Source organism: Cataglyphis hispanica, chromosome 21 (assembly GCF_021464435.1).
Source record: "Cataglyphis hispanica isolate Lineage 1 chromosome 21, ULB_Chis1_1.0, whole genome shotgun sequence".
Taxonomy (NCBI): domain Eukaryota; kingdom Metazoa; phylum Arthropoda; class Insecta; order Hymenoptera; family Formicidae; genus Cataglyphis; species Cataglyphis hispanica.
Window position 1 is genome coordinate 2,308,171 of NC_065974.1, and position 13,699 is coordinate 2,321,869.

Consider the following 13,699-nt stretch of genomic DNA (forward strand, 5'->3'; position numbering starts at 1 on the left):
TGTCTTTTATATATAAAAGATGTACCTCTTTTTATAGAGATCTAGATACATCATTAGTATCTAGATATATCAATTAACACGGTCGATAACTGAAATGATTTGTAAAGATATTTCATTTTGATATAAAAAGATCGATTATCTAAAGAAATAAAACTTTGCATTAAAAAACTTTATTTTGCAGTTTTTATTTATTTGTTCATGTACAGGTATCCTCTCTCTGATATTATCAGTTATATATCAGTCTATAAAATGCAATTTCAATTTTACATTGCAATAATATGCTATAGGTGCTGAAGCTAATTGACTACGCATTGATTTGCTTATTTATATATTTATGTAATTAAATACTTCGGAAATTACACAAATGTAAAAAGAATTTTAAGGATGCGTAATAAGTAATTACGAGTTCTCGTAATCTATTCGCTCGGCAATGGCTATCGCGAGTTTGTCTGCTCGTGACATGTTTCACTGGTGATTTGCAAGTTTAACGTTCGTATCGACATCATTATTTATATATAACGACAATTTGTCAATTCTAGTAAAAGCATAGAATGCTACAGCGTTGCGTGCAATTCAAGAAGCCGTCTGTCAATGATTTATGAAAGATCAATAACTGTGTTTTAAACTATATACTTAGTTTTATTTAAACAAAACAATGATTCTGAACAGCGTACTGACAGCGCACAATAAGCAAATGTAAACGAAAAAATATAAATATACAGAAAAGATAATACAAGAATAAATGAAAATTGATGTGCAAAAATTATGATATTTTAAAATCGCATATCTCAAGAACCAAGAGAGAAAGAGAGAGAGAGAGAGAGAGAGAGAGAAATGTCACATAATTCAAAGCGTGTATTACTTAGGAATGTATCTTCTACAATATATATAAAAAAGAAAGTGAATCGTGAGGTGCAAGTTGATGAGATTTATCTTTTTTCTTTATCACGACCGCCTCTTTTCCCTTTTTCTTTTTAACGCGTTATTTTTCGGTGGGTGGTCTTTCATCGTGGGTGGGAAAACAACATCAGACATTATATAGAGGATGGAATGTACATGTATAAATGCATTTTCCGCGGCGTCTTAATTGATGTCAACTATTGCATGTATCGACCTACTGAGGAAGACCCGTTATGCAGTATCTTCCTGTCCCTTCCGTCGCAGCGGTATATCGTCCTCTCTGTCTCGCTTTCGACTTTAGTACGTCCCCGACACGTAACCGGACGATCTATCATCATCATGTCTTTGACAGAATGTTAATGTAGGTTGGTTATGAATGGATGCGTAGATCTTATTAGAAAGTAGTGGAAATATTCAAGAGCATTCTAATCAAACTGCGATCAGTTTCAGTTAATCTAAATGGCTTATTCAGGCTCATTCAAATTAAATACAGTTTTAAGTAACCCGATAAACAATTTTTAGGTGAAATGTAATAAATATTAGTGTAGTAATTAGATTATATGATCAATTTATATTAATGAACATATAAATTTCACGCACGCGTTTCTTTATGAGCGTTTTGTCAAATATTTGCGTATGAGTTCAATTTTAACGCTTCTTTCTAACTTATTTTTTCCTATAGTGTCAACGAAGACTATTTAGAAATTCACATGCCATTTCTGGAATATTAGCCGCTTATACTTCATGTCCCGTTAAGCATCATTACATATATATATATATATATATATATATATATATATATATATATATATAATTCTAACGCGACTCCTATAGAATAGAATCCGCCTATGACACCGGTGGCTCGTCTAGTATTCAGCGTGGGTAAGTTCGCAGCTGCGTAAGTTCATTCATGGATTACTTTGCCATTCCTTTCTCGTTCGTATTATACCGTTTCCTAATCATATAACAAAAACGACCTCGACCATTTCTTTTCGCGTTACACACTTTTGCACTTTTTAACTACGATATTTATAAGGATCTAACGAGTCCGGAACGAATGCTGGTGTTTTTAGGAACATATAGGCTTTGAAGATTGAGGTGTATATGTGTATAATGTATGTAAAGTACATACTGTTAGACATCTTACTTTTCTATTTTTCTTGTAAAAACAAGCTGTTCATTTAGCACTTGTAATCACAATAAACAAAATATGAATCGTTGATTATAAAACTAATAAATTACATATATTATATTTAATTATTAAAGGAATAAATAAATCAAAAATGTAAAATAAATTGTTCTTTACATTAAACTTTGTTTGCAAAAAAAAAACATAATTTTAAAAAAATCAGAAAATTTTTTTTAATTTGCATAATTTTTAATGTGTGTGAGACTATTTTATCTCTTATAATATGACGTTCTATCTGACTATGCAACCTCCACGTGGTACACCTTACGTGATGCTAATGCCAGCGGCACTATAACTTTCAAGCCTCGTATAAAGACTTATTAGAAAAAAAATTATTACAGTATTTTAAAAAGGAAGAAGCTATAAAAATATGCTATCAAAAATGAATCTGCATTTAAAAATTTTATGGTGATCTTTATGTGACCATGACAATGTTATGCAAAATCATAATAACATTGCATTTTAATACGTTACTTAAAAATTCACTGAAAAAACTTCAAATAACATTTTTTACTTGTATAGTGCATACATTTACTCGCCGAAATATTACGGTGAAATAAATCACCCTATATATTCAATATATTATATATTTTTACATTTTATATTTAGTTTAACAATATTTTTATATATTAAACAATATATTCCAAAGTTTTATATTCAAAAATTTTATATATTAAAATCTCCTGATTATTAATTGACACGTTATAAAATTATAAATTAGAATGTCTAAAATTCATGGTTTTTAAAATATTATTGATTTAAATTTTGCTTATTTAAATATTGCTTATTATGTTTTTTATTTAAAATATTAAATAGTTAATAATCTGTTAATGCTTCGATTAAGAAAAAAAAAGCTATCTATCAGAGAAGCTATGACCTTCCCAGAACATGCTTTGCATACATCGGACGACAAATCGTGACATACTAACCCGAGAGATGCGTTTTAGAATAAATTTTATAGATAGACACACGCGCACACATGTTAACGGTGCTGGTCCGATATGGGACGATATGGGACGCATTTTAATTCGCTAAACATGGAGAGGAGCTGGCATGCGACCAAGCATATAAAGAAGGCGACTAATTATGATTTCATGGCATGTAAATAATTGCACATTTGTCATGAATATTTGAGCCGCTTTAAGCAGCTTATCCTGATATCTTTTTTAAAATTTGTCAAGATATTTATACAGAGATTTAACTCTAATTATTTGCCTATCATATGAATAGTTTCTTTTTCTAGTATTGTGCTCTTTTTCATAGAAAAATTGTATATTTTATAGAGAAGTTTTTATACAAAAATAATAGTATAAAGATGATCTTATATGCATATAGAGAATCTCATAGTTTTTTATTTACATAACATTAAATTTTTATAATAAATTTTTATTTAAAATTAATTGTATAATTTCTGGCAAAGTATTTATATTTTTTTTAATCTATATATTTAACGTAAAAAAATTAAAATTTGACATTTATATTTATACAAAATGAATACTTTATTTAAGGTAAATTAATACGATAAGTTGAATGCGTATATATATATATATCTTCATATTTTGAATTGTTTGTAAATTTAAATTTAAAATTTTGTTTTCTTATGTTAATACTTTTCTCTATTTTTTTCTATACATATTATATATACACTACTCCTCGTGTGACACTTCTCCCATTGCCTAGATCTATTGCGCAACTCGATCATTTCATGCGAGTTTAGATATCTCCTTCAGGCTTACAAATGTAGAATGTGCAGTCTCCTTATCATCATAGAAGTATGCCAAAAGCACTCCTAAGTGTAACGAACGAGCTCTACATTTACGACTTCTAGAACAGCCGACAAAACATCAATTTATTATCGTAGTGGGCTTGTCAATAAAGATAATATATATTGGTTCGCATGACTGTGACAAATTTGCAGCTGATCGCTTATCAGCATTCGTTCTGATCGGCCATCGCGGCTTATTGCTTCTCAATTAGTGCGGTAAAAAAACTGCAAATACTCTCACGAGAAGTAGCGCGCCTACATGCATAAAGTTTTCAGAGTCAAATCGCAATCGGAATGCAGCAAGAGCGCCGGAAAAAATCGCTTGCCTAGATTGGCGGAGCTTAGTACAACAAGAATCGTAAAATAGCTGGTCCCACTAACCTAGTACGGCATATGAGAAATATGAATGCATTTATACCACACCTAGAGATCTCGTAAAACTCTTTTTCTCGCATCAGATTAAATTATTCGCGTTATCAAATCAATTGATGCTCTGATTATTCCACTTATCCCAGCTGATCTAAAAAAGTCCATTCTATTATTATATTAATCTGTTCGGTGCCAGTATAAATGATCTGAGTTTCCATCATTTTTTTAAACAATTTTTGATAGCTAATTCATACACAACATAACTAATAATGCAAATATACATTTGTATATATTATATGTACATGAAGACATAACATATATGTAGATATTTAGAGATTTTATTAATATTTTTTTTATAACAATTGAGAAGATTGATGCAAATTAAAATTAAATATTTATTTAAAAAAATAGAATTAAAATATCTACTATAATATGTTTCATTCTTTTTTTTTTCAAGTAAAATTTTATAAAATATTGTTGCACAAATATATTTGAATCAAATTGATTTTTTTCTTTGATACATTTGTGTCGTTGAATTTACGGAATAATAAAATGCTAAAAATTATAAATTAATTGTGCAAAAAAAATGAATATTTGAAAAAAAATGTACTTGTGTAATTATATAAGATCATATATATAATCAAATCCGAAATTTGGCGCGATATATAATCTGGCCATATATAATTAAATATGAATTTTGACGATATAGTCTAGTTATTTATAATAATATCCGAAATTTAATGATATGATATTATATAATTTTCGGCTAGATCTGATTACATATGAAAACAGATATGGTCGAATATGATTATATAAAGATATAAGATTATATCGCGTCAAATTTCGGATATTATTATATATGATCTTATATAATTACATAAAGTTATTTTTTCTCGGGAAAATGTAAATTTTTGAGATTCAGATCAATGTTATGATTAGTTAAATATGTCCCAATAAATCATTCTATACTTCAAGACAATAGTAGAGTATTTTTATACTTCATGGAGATCAAAACATTATTATAACAGCTATAAGTTAAAAACCGATCTTTTTCCGCTCCTTGCAAATTTGCTCTGACAATGCGATCCAAAAGTTTTGGCAAGCGTTCAAATGCATTTGATATTCACTACATGACTTGTAACTATCCCGTTTCTTCGCGTCATTCGATTGCTTCTGCCGCATTAATACATTCCCAAGATTTTCTATATTTGAGCTCGACCCAAATTGTGACGAAAATGGAGAGAGAATCGGACAAAACCCAGTTACTTATTATTGAGTCGATTTACACTTCCGCGTTTGCTTAAAAAAAAAAAATAAAATAAAATAAAATAAGATTAAAAAATTCCGTCCGAATGCATATAGCCATAATTTAAACCTACGAAATGTATGCACAAATCTCGGGAAAAATCGTGCAAATAAAAATTCATAAAACATATGCACGCACATAACGCGCTTTTGGTCTGGGATGAAAAAACTTTTGGCAGATGCTATTAGCAGTGTAGCATATCGCGTGGCACGTGCGTGTTAGCGCCATTAGCGTGCTACAAGATGTACTGATAATTCCATATTTTGCACTAATAAGTTTCCGCCGTAATAAATATTCTTCGATGCGGAAAGCTTACACTTATATTCTTTTGCAATTAGAAAATAATTATATAATTGCCAATTATGTAATATATAGAATATAATTGCAAGAAAGATTGTATAGCTAGTATATATAATGCAAGCAACTGTAATTAATAATTAACTTTTTTTATTAATAAATAACTTTTTTGTGCAATATTAATAATTATGTTTACTAGTAAAAATAATTAATAATTATAAAACAGAGGAATTAAAATTTAATTTCCTTCTCATATTTCTTCAAGTACACACATATATATATAAAATAGTGACACACAATTGATATAATTCTAAAAACAATAATATTATACAGGAATTAATTAAAATCTGAAAATAATTTCTTTTTGTATTTAATTTTATTTAAAAAAAATATATATTTAAAAAAATATTAGTTCTATCAAATATACATTGTTATTTGTTATATTTTTAAGACAGAAAGAGAGAGAAAGAGAGAAATTATTGCGATATCTTTATATATTAATAAATAAGCAATTTAAGTAATCAAGTAAAGGAAAATAAATAATATACTCTTTGTACACTATATTTGATTTTTTTATAAATTGTATGTGATATAATATGACGAGTTAAATACATCATTAAAAGTAAATCCAATAACTGTTGTAGAGTTTCATGCGTTGACGACGAAAGAATTGGTTATTTCCGGTTGACAATTGTCATTCTGACTGATAATCATCTAATATATATATCTGTTTATATTAGAAAATAACTGCTAATCACACACACACACACACACACACACACACATTTATACATGAAATATTGCCCTGGAGCGAACCCAGAAATGTACGCAATGTTCTCTATCCGTCATTCTTTCACTTTTTTTCCTCTTTCTCTCTCTCTGTATCAGTTCAGATTCCAAGAAATTTCTCTCAGCACTGTGCAACCATTACTACATCAACACTATAGATATATGCACCGTCTGCTCTTTCAAAATATGCATAAATCTTAGCCGCTATAAATAGAATACTTGTCAGAAAATGCAACTGTATAAGTTTACTGACATTTATACTATCAGTAAGCTACAATTTTTCATTTTTTTTTTAAATATATTAACGCTCAATTAATGTGTGAATGCGTACTTAAATTTTTGACACAATCAAAATATTATAATAATATTATTTATATTAATCTTCAACATATACTGTACCTTTGAATTTTTGACTGTAGCTACATCGTATATTCTTATCCAAGTGCAAACATTAGGCAATTAATGTCACAATTCGTACTATTTTTTAAAATCAGCATCACTCGTGAACAATAATATTCTATTTAATTTAGCAATTCACTCACTTTAATCATAATTGCACCATCACAAATTATTTTTACGTCATTAATTATTTCATATAATTACACTTATCACTACACACCATATATTTTTTTCTCGTAATGCAAAAAAAAAAAACCAAACAATTACTTTCAGCGACATATCACATGTTTTATCAACCGAAATATATTGGTAACTTAGATATTACGTAAACGCAGCCTTGCAACTGATCGTGAGATATTTCCCACACACTTCCATAAATTTTCACCCGCGAGAGACATCCACGTGGTGAACCGAACACCGAGACAGCCAAAGGGAGTCTCCGGCAAATTTCGTTCAGAACGTAGGGCATACAATGTATGTGTATGTGTGAGTGAGCACGTGTCACGTGGCCCTTATATACATAAACGTGGCTCACAAGGGCTTAAGGTAGCAATAGTGGGTCTATTGTCGTAGGTACAATACTGCCGATACTGCGTTCGTATGTAGTGATCGTTGATGGAGGGTAGTTCTTGGCACGATTCTCTTTCCATGGGGGAACTGGACCCTCGCACTGTGGATTAAACATCTGTCCAAGATTCCTCTCCCCTTCACCCCTCTCCGCCACTACCATCATCCGGCCCATTGCCTTTAGATGCGGTCTATATTTCTTTCATACCTCACGACGTTTGACTAAACGTCTTAGATTAGATATGCAGGTTCAGATTTCAAAGTGATAGTATGTTTACATAGCTACCTTCGTTATCTTTGTTTTATTTGGTTTAATCTTTTCAGCAGTACAAACGATAAATATTTTAAAAAGAATTTTATAAAGATTTAAATATTTAAAAAAGACTATGATCTTTTTTAAATTTTTAATATATTTTGTGTGTTAAATAAATCAAATTTTAGTTTTATATACAAGAAATAGAAATTACAGTTTATAAAATGCTGCTTTCCTCTTAAATACATTTAAAATTAGTTAGTTTTTTTTCTCATTAATATGTAAAATTATTATTATCGACGTTTTTTTAATAAATTGTCAATTATCTTCTTGACAAAATGCATTCCCATGATCCCTCCTTAATAAACCGTTAAACAATTCTAATTACAACGTTGTACGCGCGTATAAACATCGATCTATAGAATGATGCGCGAATTAAATTAGCATTGTATTTCTGATGAGCATTCGATATTTAGTGTGACAACGTGCTCCAGGCTTTTTTTAAATATACGCATTTATTTACATCACAATATGACAATATTTAGAGCAACAATATGGTATATTGCAATCAGTTATGGATTTTAGATTATAACGAAAGAGATAGAGAAAGAGAGAGAGAGATGAACTACTTGCATATTCACAGCTTGAGCGTGTCGCTCTGTATTGGTATAATGCGCAATCACGATCATCCCGACTCTTAGTCCTAATTGCTGTCAATTGCTGCCAATTGCCGAGCGACTATACTGTCTCTACAGTTATATTATAATTTGCGTTTCATGTAGGGATGACATTCGAATCTCATGTTGCGTGCGTAATGTACGAGTTTACTAGCGTATTAATTATAATAATGATCGTTCTAGCGATAGAGTAATCGATTGATATAAACAAGTCCACCATGATATTTCGCTTTGATGTTTTTCCCTCTCCACGTCGTTGATAATTATTCATCAGTAAGAGAAAAAAATGATAAATTATATGTACGTTGCAATTTTATACATTATTAGCATAGCGATAATTTTTTGATATGTTTCCATGAGATTTAGATTTATAAATTAAATCTAAATGTTCGTGATTTAATTGTTTTATTAAATGTGTAATTGTATTAAATATAATACACATTTACAATATTAAAATATATTAATAAATAAAATAAATTTTACATATTTATACATAAATGTTTAGGTCCTTATAATGACGATCTACAGATTAATAATTTACATATGTACGCATATAATATTTTGGCAGACATTATCCGGATTCTCTGACTCATTCGGAAATGAGATCCTTAAGACGTGTTAGGATTCGTCTTTAGGGCGCGTACACACAAAGATTTATGGAAAAAAGTCATGTAAGAGAGCTCACGTGAGTAATCGATACTCGGTATGAATGAATTACGAGCCTATTTGCGTTGACCTTAACCTTTCAATGGGATTGCAAGACTAATTCTGTATATGTATTACTATCACTATGTTAACATTTTCCGACACAAAGATATATAAAATTGTCCATAGTTTTTCTTTATATTTGATAGAGGTACTATAATAATAAAATAAAATTATATATAATTTTTAAATAATTATATAGCCTTTCTATTTTTTATATTATTAATTATAATATCAAATGATTATTTCCTCCATTCATTTATCGTTCTTAATATTATATAACTAAATTTTTACTTTATTTATTTGTAACAAAAACAATATATTATTGCATAAAATTATATTTATTGTTCACATAGAGACACCTTTAATTATATCATATTTAATATTGTTTATATATACTCTTGAATCCAATTTTAAAATTCAATTATTCCATATACAGGTTGCAAATCAATTACCTGACAATTGGTGAATTTAATAAACTGCATTAAGAATTGGTGGAAAATTTCATAAAATTATCACTCCCTAGAGCTCTAATAATTGCATCAGTTTTTCTCTTTGTAGCCGAGATCTTGTGTGAAGGAAGCTTAAAGGGCGTGATGTATACGCACGGGGAGCTAACAGCTGTGGTCGATAGCCACATGGCGCTCTTTACTCTCGTTGAGATGTGGAGCTATCGATTTTATCGTGCAATTTCGCTAACGAATGAATAGATGGACATTGATTAAAACGCAGCTTTGTCATTTCGATAAGTTAGTACCTCGTTCTTATTTCTGTCAACGGCTCGCTCAAAAAAATATATGGATTCTTATCACGGATAACCATCGGGTTTTAAATAATGCTAGTCAATCTCCGCGTAACCCATTTATCATTACTTTATCAGCAAGAATTCCATGACTAATGATTTCGATCATAATTCATCGGAATATGCCGTATAATTCTTATTTTTTTAGGAACAAGTGGGACTTTCTTCCTCGATCGGCGATATCATTCAAATTAAGATATTGATAATCTTTTCGAGATTATTACACTTTATCAATTAAGGTAAATCTTTTGCAAAAATTATATCATGTATTATAGTGGATAGAGTACAATAAAAAATGTCAACAAACATACATGAATTACACATAGTACGAAAAATTGAATATAATCAGAAATAAAAATACAATACTGTAAAAAGGATCGTATTTTAGAAACTAGGTGTCTGCAATATAATTTATAGTGCACGTGATTTAGAGAACTCCATCCACTATAATATGAAAATCAAAGAGAGAGTGATCGGTGAAATCGGCTTTATCAAGATGTTTTTTGCTTTAACTATTTTTTTTTTGTTCTAAATTTTCAATATTACATATATAACAAAAATAATATTCTTTCTTTATGAATTATGTGGCTGAACATTATTCATGATAAAGTATACTTTTATGGAGGCGCGACAAAAAAAAGGTGTATAAGGTCCCCAAAATAATATGAGACGACGCGTAATAAAACATGAGTTTAGCCTTGCGATGTATCGGTGTAGCGATGCCGAAAATAGTTCGTGTAGAGGGAAAAGATGTTGAACACAGACGGAAACCACTGAAAAGTTTATACGGTTTCCTGTAAAATCGTTTCTCCAAATACATATTTAAAATCCCCATACGGTGACATATGTCCTTTTTCATATAGGTGAAACATTCTATCAATTTATACATTTTCCTCTTCTAATCTATAATAAAAATAATATAATAAATATAATAATATAATAAAATATAATAAAATAATAAAAATAATATAATAAAATATAATAAATTAATAAATATAATAATAAAAATAATATAATAAAATATAATAAATATAATAATATAATAAAAAATCTATAATAAATGTGTTTTCATTTCACTTTTTACTACTGTTTTAGTAAATGCTTTTTCCATAATGCAAATAAAATGTTTTATTATTAACGCATATTTATAACATTTTTAATGTTCCCAATCAAAGCGACAATAATTATGATCAAATATATATGACATAACAACAGCATTCTGCGTTTGACAAGCTTGAGATGCATCGAAACTTTAATTAATTGACGTTATACGATTTCATTGATGAAATTAATATATTTCGCAAATATATCATTATTATTTATATATCAATTTTTCTCGCTGAAAAGATTGTTGTCTCATCTCTTATGGTTTTATCAAAATAATCATAAACACATATACATATATTATATATTCATGTATAAAAACTTCACTCTTTGTTTTGCAAATATCGATAATATAACACATTAAATTTTAACTGATAAAGTTCTATAATGTAATCATCAATACACTGCGATATCTTCATATCATTTCGCAAGAAGCTAGAAAAAGGCGGAGACGAATTGCATGTATGCTGCACGCATTGGACAAACTTCAATTGTTCAGTGCCGAGAATCAGCATAACGACAATAAGCAACATGAAGCTACATGTAGAATTCGCGTAGGTAGTTACTGACATTTTCAAATGTCAAACTTTCTTACAATGCGCTATTTATCATTTGGATTGTAACTATAGATTTGTGTATCGGATGCTGAGTAAAAAAAATTTTTTTTTTTTTAAATTTAGCTTTTAAAGATGAGATCAATAATACTTTGCTAATTAATTATGTATGTATGTATGTTATTCCAATAAAACATTTCTATTAACATTGCTGTATCTATAATGATTATTCTGCAATGTATTTAATTAATAATATTATTTTCCATGTGACATTTTATACATTTTTACTAAAATGTAATTTTTAAATGACTATTTAAGATATACAATTAAAATTGTATTTTATTATAACATAAAATTAAATACGGACAAAATACCTCGATTAAGAAATTAATCAATTCTAATAGACATTTTTTTTATTAGCAAATACTTAATTTTCCATATCTGTGCAGAACAATCAGCAATTTTCGAATATTTATACATAAATATCCACGTCATATATGACATTTCATCAACACCATAGATTGCAAATCATAAAAAGACGTACGTGCGCAGAATAAAAAAGTATATTTTTTAACGTATCGTCTCTTCTTCCCATGACATATGTGATGATTATTTATCTAAACTATTATTAGTTAATACTTTAAGTTATCTTCAGTTTTAGTGCGTAATCGTTGAAACACATTAATAAATTTGATTGTGTTAGCTTCATATATCGTGTGTGCAAGTTGTGTCAATCATAAAATATTGATTTAAAATTGGAGAGAGATATGCATGTCGCATATCTACATTATTTAAGAAAAAAATTAATTAATCAAAATCGTATTTATAATCAAACATACTGATAAGAAATCTGAGGTGGCATGCTAAATGTGGAAAATAATAATAAAAAAATTCAAAAATTATAAAAAAGTTTCAAATAAAATGAGTATAAAAAAATTATAACAAATTAAAACGTTATTAATAGCTACATTAAAATAATATAAAGAAAACACTTATCATAATATTCTTATCTTTATCATTATGATATAATAACGACATATTACAATAACAGTTATATCAGTTGTCGCTACTATCTGATTAGATGATACAAATGTGTATTACATTCATTTTTCTAAATAAATAATAACATAACTCATCTCGCCGGACAAGGTAACTGCCTTACTAAGCACAGAAGGGATATAATTAAATATTTTTTAAATAAATTATAATATTTTTATTAATAATAAAAAATGTATCATGAGAGTGTTTAACTATGTATATATATATTTTTATTTTATACATTATTTTTAACATTTACGTAATGTTTAAATATGGCAACATGATCTTTTTTTTTTATATATATCATACACGCTTTAGAAGACTGAGCAACATTATATTTTATTTCTCCTCTAAATATGCAATTAATTCATGTTCAGTAGAGCAGCACCTTATTCACGAAACAAATGGCTGTCTGAAAATCACGGAGGGATCATAGAACCTTACCAGGTCTCCTATAGGCCGCGAAATGTGCAAATCTTCTGATCGCGCCGGTCAGGACGCGCCGATCAATAAGAAGCAAGAAGGCACATGTCCCGGTGACTTCTCACACCATGGTGGTCACAAGATCAACATCGCGCATTTCCGACAGCATCGCCCGACGACATCACGCGTCGTCAGCGAGCCGAGCCGCGGGCGATGGCAGTTTTAGCGCACCAGGCCTTGCCGACGCTTTAAATTTACGACGCGACAGATTTCCGCTGCTTTACGGAGGATTTATGCGATCATATGAGAGGCTGAGGCTAACGATCGGATGGAATCGTGGCAATGATAACGATGCCGACGTCAGCGACGAGGCGGGACACGCAGCGCGAAAGCCGAGAAAAGCCGGGACACTGGCCTGAGATCGGCGGGACCGTCGACCCGGTGCAGCGATGGCTTTTATTACGCGACGACGCACTGCGCCGACGTCACAGCGACGACGACGTCGTCGTCGTCGTCAAGGTGACGCGACGGCGCGCGCCGAAGACTCTTCTCACGCGCGCGT

The 13,699-nt window shown here is 29.7% G+C and overlaps 1 protein-coding gene across 1 annotated transcript in view; it reads right to left on the reverse strand.

Moving 5' to 3' along the window:
* LOC126857309 (disheveled-associated activator of morphogenesis 1) overlaps nt 1-13,560 on the reverse strand; it is a 35,264-nt gene extending 21,704 nt beyond the window's left edge. The window contains exon 1 of the mRNA XM_050606608.1: nt 13,159-13,560. The gene's annotated coding sequence lies outside the window, so the exon portion shown is untranslated. The remainder of the gene's footprint in view (nt 1-13,158) is intronic.
* Nucleotides 13,561-13,699: the final 139 nt, after the last annotated feature.